Source organism: Nilaparvata lugens, chromosome 3 (genome assembly GCF_014356525.2).
Source record: "Nilaparvata lugens isolate BPH chromosome 3, ASM1435652v1, whole genome shotgun sequence".
NCBI lineage: Eukaryota > Metazoa > Arthropoda > Insecta > Hemiptera > Delphacidae > Nilaparvata > Nilaparvata lugens.
Genome location: NC_052506.1, coordinates 35,691,584 through 35,703,688, shown reverse-complemented (window position 1 = coordinate 35,703,688; position 12,105 = coordinate 35,691,584).

Genomic DNA, 12,105 nt, shown 5'->3' with positions numbered 1-12,105 from the left:
ATTAGTATTGTCGTAACTATGGGCGAAACGCACTAAAGACTCGTCCATTTGTGGGTGTGCTGGACACAGCTGGAATACCAATGAGTTGCTCTATCAAATTGCATAATCAAAGCAACGCCTCTTCAACAACGCCGCTGCTCATCAAATCCATTCAATTGCTATTTACTGTACATTTAACATAATAGAGTAAAGTTTGTCTGTTTTTGAATACAGCTGTAACAATTATCAACACTTATTACGTCTACTTATTATTCAAATGAGGATTATAGAATTCAATAATTATGATTGAGAGAATTATTATTTTAAACCTGTAACACGTGATTACCACAGTGATTTGATATTTGCAGACTTCACTCTTTAATGCTTCGATCCTTGATTGTCAGTTGCTCAGTCCAGACATTTTTAGTCCCATTTTCTAACCTGATATCTGGCAGATTCACAAATTTAGCGAAAGAATTGCCTTATTATTTATTTGATGAAGAATGTAGATCTATACAATTTTTGTCTGATGGATGACATAAAATCCCACGTGCTACCGTACTGGAAAAATTAAATGTGAAATACGTGCGCAAAGTTCCTCTGCTGCACTCAAGAAGCCATTCCGCCTATACGTTTGGCAAACGTATACTTCTGCACATCAGCTTTGTGCAAAGCTACATACTTAGCGAAAATATTGCCAAACGTAATTGCCGGCAATGACCGGTTTTGCACATCAGCTGCAGACAATAATTTACCGATTAATCAAGTAGCCTATCACCTTTATATTGTTATCAGAAATTGTACTAACATCGGTGTTATTTATTGGAGCCAATCTACCCAGAATACATAATTATATATATTCAGATGATTTTCAAATCCATTCTCACATCGCCTCTAGAAGACCATAGCTGCAAAATTTGAACGTATTTGGTGTTTGGTCCAGTAAATTTTTAGTTATATGTTCATCGATGAACGAGTGAGTGAATGTGAGAGTGAATCAGTAACGTGGGATCGATTATTTAATTTATTATCTCAACTCATTACCCGCGCACGAGTATTTACGCTTAAGACGATCGCACACAGCAACAGACAGACATGCGGAAAGATGGAGAAAAAATCAAACGTCTGAATTCAGACGGGAGATGAAATACGCAGACTGTCAGAAGTTTGTGTGCGTTGCAAGGTTCGATAACATGGGAAGGGATATTTCCTCCGTCTGTCTGCATACATCCGTCTGATGCTGTGTGCATTCGCCTTTATGTGGATCCCGTCCAAAACAAAGAAAACAATCATGAAGAAAAAATTATATATCAATAGTGAATAGTGTCCTATATCGACTTTCTAACTTTTCTTTCTAGATGTTAAAGTTCTGATAAATCAATCTATTCCAATTCACCCTCAAAAGCTGGTAAAACCACTTTTATTCTAAATTCTATAATATTTTATTAGGAAAAAATAATCTTTCTTTATTTGGAGCAAATCTACAAACGGTGGGCTTACGAGGTTTCTCCTTTTTCTATCATCAGACTCAGAAAATATGAGCTCACAAAAATTCCTCAGTAGCAAGACGAAATTCTTGATGTAACAGATTGCAAAATGATGAAGCAGCTTCAATGTAGTCTGTTGTCGGTAACAAGCTATTGAAAGTGACTAGTGCTCCAAAAAGAGAAGTGTATTTTGTGAGTGACATTGTACTTAAAGTGGATGGTGTTGATTTATGCTTCTGATACGTTTATTAAAAAACGCAACCGGGATTTCGGAGCCTGACAAGCTGGCGAGTAATCGTCACGAGTGACCTTTGACCTCAACCTCTGCAGGTGCCCTATCTGCTTTTGGACGTGCCTTAATACTGCTACACCATTCAAAAGCATGTCGGTCTAATTCACTCCCCATTTTAATCTTACTCACTTATTAAATTTTGCAATTGCGTGTGTGGACGCTGAGTGTACACCTGACTGATTGATTCACTACAAGATTCAATACAATTGTCGGAATCGCGGGAGGCCTAAACGCTCGCTCACCCTTGATTCTTCTAATGACAAATTGTATAGTGATGAAATTTTTATAAGCGTGTAGCGATCGCTAAACACTGAAGACGGATACCTTAAAATTATTACCTGTGAAGAATGAGCATATAAAATCATACAGGTCGAGCAAAAATCCCGATGTAGATAATTTACGGGACTGCGTCTCTAATAAGTTCTGAAGGATTAAAATACGGTATTTGGACCAAATATCATTCAGAATATACTTCGAGAACAGAGTCTTGTCGGGTTTTAAGCTCTATTGTAGGAATTTATATGATCTCTGGCTGCATCTGCTGTACAATGGATGTGTTCGCTCCTAAGTCGAGGTAGGTAACAGATAAAAGCTGATATATGAGCAGGTAAGGACAAAGAATAAATATCTCGATCTGATCCCACTCACTACATCCACTTAGACCTGTTCCAATATCCAGCTTAATTCAATTATTCCAATGATCGTATTCGATCGGTTCTTGATGATATAGAACGTATCAGACACAATAATTGACAGGCTTAAGAAATAATCGAACTCAGAAAGCGAATTAACAAAACTGAAATATATTACAATAAAATATGTGATCATACAGTGCAGATTCAGAATTTGATTTATAGGTCGATAATAATTTAGCATTAACAGAATAGTTAAAAATTTTCTGGTGTTTGCATGATACCATGCGTGATTCGACAGAATTTTACAATTGATAAAATTTAACAGTTTTGAAAAAATAGTAAAAAATGAATTATAAAATATTTTAAAGTTGCTCGGGGTCGTGGTTCTGGCAGCGGAGGATAGCTAATCAAACTACAAATTCTTAGAAATTCTATATGGATAAATTCTAGGCTCTTAATAACTAAAAGCGCTTGTCGGCGTGGCCAATAATTTAACGAAGAAAAATTTATGTTTTTCTGCACTGAAATATTTTCGAAGCGTAGATTGGGGCCCCTTTTAAAACTTATAACTCACGTGAATTTCCTTGGCGGTCGTGGTTTTCTTCTTTAGATCAAAAATCGTTTGATCGGCAGCAATCCAGGCTTCGGTTTCGGCACGTGTGGAATTTTAATTTAAATATCTCCTTCACCGAATTAATTAGGGATAATTTACTTTAAACTTTTAATTTATCGATTGATGGAAATAAATTTACAATTAACAAACAGATTGGCCTAAAATATCGGCTCACAAATAGAACATATAAAAATCGAACAAGAAATTTTCACAAATAGGTCTTGGTAACTATAAAAAGAGATCTGAACGGTGAGGATTTCAAAAGGGAAGTGCTCTCTTTTTCTCTAAGCTTCTTGGCTAGACCTTTCTTCTGAGAATCTCGATGTAATAATTTGCATAAAAATTTGCCATTGGTAGAACGCTTGTGACGTAGACATGACATCAGTGGCAAGCAGTAGAATATAATTCTTTTAATTACAATAATAATCCAATCTATGTAATTCTTAAAACTGCTTAATCTTCTAGACATAGTTCCTCTCATACAATGTACATGTGCTAGCATATATGATAAGGCAGGGTGGTTGTCTGATAATAGATTAACATGTGTTGCTTTCAAACGATCACCTTCTTGGTGCTATTTCTATGCACTATGATTGGCTTAGGCTTGCCAAAGAGATTTAATTACCATGTGGTTCAGTTGAATTAAATCATTAATAAATTAATATTCTTATACAATTTTTATTAGGTTTGAGATTGTTATAATTAATTTCTGCCGTTTTATCAATAATATAATTTCATGCTATGACCTATTTAGTTACAATAAGACCTGACATATAATATAATTTCTTAAATAATAAATAATTTCAACGATAATACATACATTTTATTTTTTATTTTGAAATTCTTGGTCCTTTATTGATAGTTTTATAATTTTTAGAGATGGTATTATATCTTACGTGAAGCCAGCATGACATTTGACAATACTTTGAATCAGTCAGCTGCGTTCGAACTGTTTTAAAAACATCTGATCGATAGTAAACAAAGTGTAACCTCAAATTCAATGAGCAATTCGTTAATAATTCGTGCTTTATTTGCAAAATAATTATAATTTTATTGAATAATTTTTCTAGAAAATATTCAGTACAGAATGGTACTCTCATCTAACATATAGTTACTGATAAGTAAGCTTTATCGCTCGGTCGCTAACTATTCCTTTAGCAAATTCTTTCATTTTAAAAGGTAATCACAATTTTCTCTCTTCTCATGAGATCTATTTGAAAGATTCATCACACAAAAGCCCCCAGGATATTTTAAATAGGTAATGGGAGACGAGTCGAAACAATGACTATTTGAAAAATCCGATATTGTGATGAATACATTATTTCATCTCCTTACTTCTATGAAAACTCCATGCTTAACACTAAAAAAAATATATCGTGCACTTTTGGCTACGAGAAAATAAATAATTGATTGTTCCTTCCATTGGATACATCGAAATACAATAATTAATGAGGTCTCTTTGGATCCTTCATTAAAACAACTCCACAACTTCCATTCATGGGTGGCTTATGAGCAGACCCATAACTATGACAAATATACAAAATTTCACATATTATCCTCTTAAGATTCAAACAGTATTTGCAACAAATATAGATTTTCATAATTTTTTCATGGTTATTACAGGTTTCGACTCTTTGTTCTGGCTTTTTCATAAATTGGGTGAGAGTGTGATTTTACTTCGGTGACTTGACAATCGTCTACCGTTTGACTCGAGCAATTTCTTATTTGCGCTTAGTACGTTGTGTACAAACAGGGTTACACTTGAAATGGTTTTCTTGATTTTTATCAATGCTGGTTACAAATATTAAGTATTCAAGATTACATTTATCAATTTGAATTACAATTCATGATCTTTTGATGCAACAGTAATAAATTTCACATTTGAAGGTAAGAATTTCATTTTCTTTTTAGCTTTTTTAGCAATACATTTATATGACATAGAACATGCGCATTTCGTGCAATTAACATAAATATATATTTTTGGTTGCGTTTTTTACTTATAATTTCACATTAAATAATATGTTACATTAATTAATAACGATATTGCTTTGATTCCTATACATTGACTCTATGATTTCACACACATTGGTTGGTATGACGAAGAAAATTATCGAACAGGCTTGGTTCTGAATAGATTTTTCTATCGATTCTGTATTTCAAGGTTAGATTGATGTATTTTTTCAAATAAACTTTGTTTATTTTCTTTCCTCCTATTCACTACTAACTTCATCTTATTTCTTATTTATAATTATTTTCTGTTGATAATATAATTCTTGTTTCTGTTTTTCAGTTGTGCGGATATAACTAGGCGATTGTTTCTGTGATGATTGTAACATGAGGCAGATGGCTTGATCAGGTTGGTAAATTTTTAAAATTGTTTTCGTAGTTTTACTTTCTTCTGTTATTAAAGTTGATAATAAGTTCTTCATTTGATGTGGATTTATAATATTTTCCTCATTAGCTGAGATGCGGCGAAGTTTAGGTTATGTTGATTAGGCTGCAGTAGAAAGATGCTAGTCTGCAAAGATAATGACTCGGTGGGTAGGCTGTGACCATGAGAAGTTTGATGATTCATGTAATTCACAACGTAGCTTCGGTAAATTAAAATATTATTCCTTTCTCAAGCCCCCATCTAAATTTGATTCGGTGTCATTCAAGGTCCAATTCCGATTTATGACTGTCCGTTTTACTAAACTTTGCTTAAAACGAATGTGCCTGTGGTGTAGATCATTTCCTACAAATTCATTTCCTCTTGGTCGGCCGGTGACATGCGGTTTGATATTTTTAAACCTGACATGCCGGTGATGTGTGTGGATTCTTGTTGATAATATTTTCCTTTTCTGCATGCTGGTGTACAGTCAGCTTGATTTTAACCGGACATGACTGCGGTGGTTGTAGGTCCTTCTTAATACTGTCTTCCTTTTTCCTTGCATGCTGGTAGAAAGCTTGATGTGGGATTTCAGCCTTATATGACGGCGGTGTAGATAGGTTCTTCTTGACATTATTTTTCTTTTCTGCATGGCGGGGAGAGATTTGATATTCAATTTTAGTCTTACATGACGGCGGTGTAGATAAACTCTATCAATGCTTTTTCTTTTCCGTGGAGCTGCTATTTCACTTGGATGTTGTTTTGATTTGTAGGTTTTTACTTTCCATTGTGATTTCGATTTGTTGTGGGTTTCTGTTTTACTTCTATTATTTTGTGGGTTATCTTCATGAGTACCGGGTTCATATGTTGCAGGCGCTGTCTTCGGTGGACGGGAGATATGTGCGGTCGGCGGTCCGGGCTGCTCTTCAACTTGGTGGGCAATGTCCTTGGACTCCTGGTGTCCGGCGCGCGGTGGTACGGGCTGTCCCTCTACTTGATGGATGTCATCCTCGGCCTGGCGGGTGATGTCGGCTGGTCCCTCTCGGCGTTCTGCGGGGTGCGGCGTGACTTCAGTCCTGACATTCTCGGTAGGTTGGTCTCCCATACATGTGTCACGTTTGCTTGTCTGTTTTATGACCTCTCCTTCGAGTGTGTTTACTTCTGCATGCGTGGGTTCAGGCTCTGGTCCAATATTTACTTCCGTTGCATGACACTTCTCCTCAATTTGCCATCCTAATATCCTGCTTTCTTCCGCTTCCCTCAACTTTTGTTCTGGTTTCTTGAAACTCTGTTCACTTGTGTTCCGCATCTGTCGGATATCTTTAATTAGTTCTTCATTTGCTCGCTTGTTTTCTCTAATTAGTTCTTCATTTGCTTGTTTGGTGTCTGTAATCATATTGTTTAGTGTTTCATTTATTTGTTTCTTTTCTTCTTTTACTTCTTGGATTTCCTTCTTTAATTCTTCATTTGATCGTGTGATTTCTTCATGTGCATCATTTAATGCTTTCAGGATGATGCTCATCTCTAGCACGGGAAGGGTGGGTATGTAGCCTTCGGTCGGCGGCGGAAACTCTGTGGTGTGAGGTGCAGGCGTCTGGACTTCTGGAACGGTGGTACATGGGCGTTTCTCCCGCGCGACATCTTTCGTCTCTGAAATCACTGATGTGGCCTCCAGGATGCGGTGTGGTTCTTCCATAATTTATTGGATGATACAATGATGCGAGTGCAGTGAAACAATCGCAAATATGTGGGGTTATGTGCAAGATTACAAATGAATGACCACAAGTTGAAATAGTGTAAAAAATTCGTTGAAGTGAAGGAATACAAAAGTGTGCCTCAATAATATGTTCAGTGATGAAGTGAATCAAATTAGCAATATCGTTGACATAAAATGATAAACATAAAGGATACACAATGGATGATGCGGTGACAAAGGTACGCCTCTTACAATTTATTATTATTATTATTATAAATGTTTTACTTTTATAATTTCTTGCCGCAATTCTATATATAGGCTAGTATTCTTTGCAAAATTTTATATAAAAGGAGCCGTGTTCTGTTTGAATTATTCCGCAATATATCCGTGATTTAATTTTACTTCCCTCTTTATGTTTTAAAAATTTAAAAAATGTAAATAACTTCAATCCTCTTTTCCATAAAATTTTATAAATTGTTTTAATATAGACCTAATACTCTTAAATAGTATGACTTCTCTTATGGTATTTCTTATACCTATGACTTATAGTATGACCAATTTTCGAATAACACAATAATAAAATTCTGAGTTCGATTTTTTCTCTAAAAATTCATCAATCGATAAATTTCTTTTCTATTCAAAAATTGGGTATGGTACGACTTGTTATTTTATACAACAGTGAACAGTTAATATTAAATTCGAAGAAATTCACAACCATGAATTTTTCAAAAAATTTTCCCGTTGTCAGCGCTATAGTATACTGAGCAACTAAATAATCCTCGTAGTCGATTATCCACCTCTTCAATGCCCATCACTGTTGGGCGCCAAATCATGTAGAGCGGTATTTTACTCGCCTCACATACGTAGAGAGATTTGCCAAATCATGTAGTGCTGTATCTAAATGCCTCACGTTGGGCCGGCAAATCATGTGGTGCGTTTTTTAACGGCTTCACACATGTAGAGTGAATCTTGTACTGAGTCAATGGTGTAGCGGCTATAAATTTTGCAATTGCGTGTGTGGACGCTGAGTGTACACCTGACTGATTGATTCACTACAAGATTCAATACAATTGTCGGAATCGCGGGAGGCCTAAACGCTCGCTCACCCTTGATTCTTCTAATGACAAATTGTATAGTGATGAAATTTTTATAAGCCGTGTAGCGATCGCTAAACACTGAAGACGGATACCTTAAAATTATTACCTGTGAAGAATGAGCATATAAAATCATACAGGTCGAGCAAAAATCCCGATGTAGATAATTTACGGGACTGCGTCTCTAATAAGTTCTGAAGGATTAAAATACGGTATTTGGACCAAATATCATTCAGAATATACTTCGAGAACAGAGTCTTGTCGGGTTTTAAGCTCTATTGTAGGAATTTATATGATCTCTGGCTGCATCTGCTGTACAATGGATGTGTTCGCTCCTAAGTCGAGGTAGGTAACAGATAAAAGCTGATATATGAGCAGGTAAGGACAAAGAATAAATATCTCGATCTGATCCCACTCACTACATCCACTTAGACCTGTTCCAATATCCAGCTTAATTCAATTATTCCAATGATCGTATTCGATCGGTTCTTGATGATATAGAACGTATCAGACACAATAATTGACAGGCTTAAGAAATAATCGAACTCAGAAAGCGAATTAACAAAACTGAAATATATTACAATAAAATATGTGATCATACAGTGCAGATTCAGAATTTGATTTATAGGTCGATAATAATTTAGCATTAACAGAATAGTTAAAAATTTTCTGGTGTTTGCATGATACCATGCGTGATTCGACAGAATTTTACAATTGATAAAATTTAACAGTTTTGAAAAAATAGTAAAAAATGAATTATAAAATATTTTAAAGTTGCTCGGGGTCGTGGTTCTGGCAGCGGAGGATAGCTAATCAAACTACAAATTCTTAGAAATTCTATATGGATAAATTCTAGGCTCTTAATAACTAAAAGCGCTTGTCGGCGTGGCCAATAATTTAACGAAGAAAAATTTATGTTTTTCTGCACTGAAATATTTTCGAAGCGTAGATTGGGGCCCCTTTTAAAACTTATAACTCACGTGAATTTCCTTGGCGGTCGTGGTTTTCTTCTTTAGATCAAAAATCGTTTGATCGGCAGCAATCCAGGCTTCGGTTTCGGCACGTGTGGAATTTTAATTTAAATATCTCCTTCACCGAATTAATTAGGGATAATTTACTTCAAACTTTTAATTTATTGATTGATGGAAATAAATTTACAATTAACAAACAGATTGGCCTAAAATATTGGCTCACAAATAGAACATATAAAAATCGAACAAGAAATTTTCACAAATAGGTCTTGGTAACTATAAAAAGAGATCTGAACGGTGAGGATTTCAAAAGGGAAGTGCTCTCTTTTTCTCTAAGCTTCTTGGCTAGACCTTTCTTCTGAGAATCTCGATGTAATAATTTGCATAAAAATTTGCCATTGGTAGAACGCTTGTGACGTAGACATGACGTCAGTGGCAAGCAGTAGAATATAATTCTTTTAATTACAATAATAATCCAATTTATGTAATTCTTAAAACTGCTTAATCTTCTAGACATAGTTCCTCTCATACAATGTACACGTGCTAGCGTATATGATAAGGCAGGGTGGTTGTCTGATAATAGATTAACATGTGTTGCTTTCAAACGATCACCTTCTTGGTGCTATTTCTATGCACTATGATTGGCTTAGGCTTGCCAAGAGATTTAATTACCATGTGGTTCAGTTGAATTAAATCATTAATAAATTAATATTCTTATACAATTTTTATTAGGTTTGAGATTGTTATAATTAATTTCTGCCGTTTTATCAATAATATAATTTCATGCTATGACCTATTTAGTTACAATAAGACCTGACATATAATATAATTTCTTAAATAATAAATAATTTCAACGATAATACATACATTTTATTTTTTTATTTGAAATTCTTGGTCCTTTATTGATAGTTTTATAATTTTTAGAGATGGTATTATATCTTACGTGAAGCCAGCATGACATTTGACAATACTTTGAATCAGTCAGCTGCGTTCGAACTGTTTTAAAAACATCTGATCGATAGTAAACAAAGTGTAACCTCAAATTCAATGAGCAATTCGTAAATAATTCGTGCTTTATTTGCAAAATAATTATAATTTTATTGAATAATTTTTCTAGAAAATATTCAGTACAGAACGGTACTCTTATCTAACATATAGTTACTGATAAGTAAGCTTTATCGCTCGGTCGCTAACTATTCCTTTAGCAAATTCTTTCATTTTAAAAGGTAATCACAATTTTCTCTCTTCTCATGAGATCTATTTGAAAGATTCATCACAATATATATTCAGATGATTTTCAAATCCATTCTCACATCGCCTCTAGAAGACCATAGCTGCAAAATTTGAATGTATTTGGTGTTTGGTCCAGTAAATTTTTAGTTATATGTTCATCGATGAACGAGTGAGTGAATGTGAGAGTGAATCAGTAACGTGGGATCGATTATTTAATTTATTATCTCAACTCATTACCCGCGCACGAGTATTTACGCTTAAGACGATCGCACACAGCAACAGACAGACATGCGGAAAGATGGAGAAAAAATCAAACGTCTGAATTCAGACGGGAGATGAAATACGCAGACTGTCAGAAGTTTGTGTGCGTTGCAAGGTTCGATAACATGGGAAGGGATATTTCCTCCGTCTGTCTGCATACATCCGTCTGATGCTGTGTGCATTCGCCTTTATGTGGATCCCGTCCAAAACAAAGAAAACAATCATGAAGAAAAAATTATATATCAATAGTGAATAGTGTCCTATATCGACTTTCTAACTTTTCTTTCTAGATGTTAAAGTTCTGATAAATCAATCTATTCCAATTCACCCTCAAAAGCTGGTAAAACCACTTTTATTCTAAATTCTATAATATTCTATTAGGAAAAAATAATCTTTCTTTATTTGGAGCAAATCTACAAACGGTGGGCTTACGAGGTTTCTCCTTTTTCTATCATCAGACTCAGAAAATATGAGCTCACAAAAATTCCTCAGTAGCAAGACGAAATTCTTGATGTAACAGATTGCAAAATGATGAAGCAGCTTCAATGCAGTCTGTTGTCGGTAACAAGCTATTGAAAGTGACTAGTGCTCCAAAAAGAGAAGTGTATTTTGTGAGTGACATTGTACTTAAAGTGGATGGTGTTGATTTATGCTTCTGATACGTTTATTAAAAAACGCAACCGGGATTTCGGAGCCTGACAAGCTGGCGAGTAATCGTCACGAGTGACCTTTGACCTCAACCTCTGCAGGTGCCCTATCTGCTTTTGGACGTGCCTTAATACTGCTACACCATTCAAAAGCATGTCGGTCTAATTCACTCCCCATTTTAATCTTACTCACTTATTAAACTTTGCGGTCACATTTCAAGCATTGGTTCAACTAGTGAAAAACAACTACAGTATTTCAATCTTTAAAGTGAAAGATTAGCTGACTAGCGAAAGGGGTAGTAAACTAGCAATGCAAACTTTCAATATGTTCACCTCTTAACTACTTTCAACAAAGCTGAAACTACTTTAAAGGGGTAGTAAACTAGTAATGCAAAATTTTAATATGTTCACCTCTCAACTACTTTCAACAAAGCTGAAACTACTTTAAAGGGGTAGTAAACTAGTAATGCAAACTTTTAATATGTTCACCTCTTAACTACTTTCAACAAAGCTGCAAAGTCAAAAATGTTGTTCAAAACATTTCCTGCAATTTGTCAATTGATCCATATGAATCAGTCATTTGAGAAACACCTCATATCCATTTTTTATCAAATTTGAGTTAGACAATTATGGAATTGTTCGTAAGAGCAAGACGAACCTAATGGCCTGGAAATAACTTGACTCCACTGAGGACATATGGAGATATCACCTGTTGAAATAGTCATTCATTTGAGAAACACCTCATCTCCTGGAGATGTGTTGTTTCTCAATTAATGACTGCGGATGGCAGTGGTTGTGTTCAAGTGTCCAGCCATATGCCAATATCCAA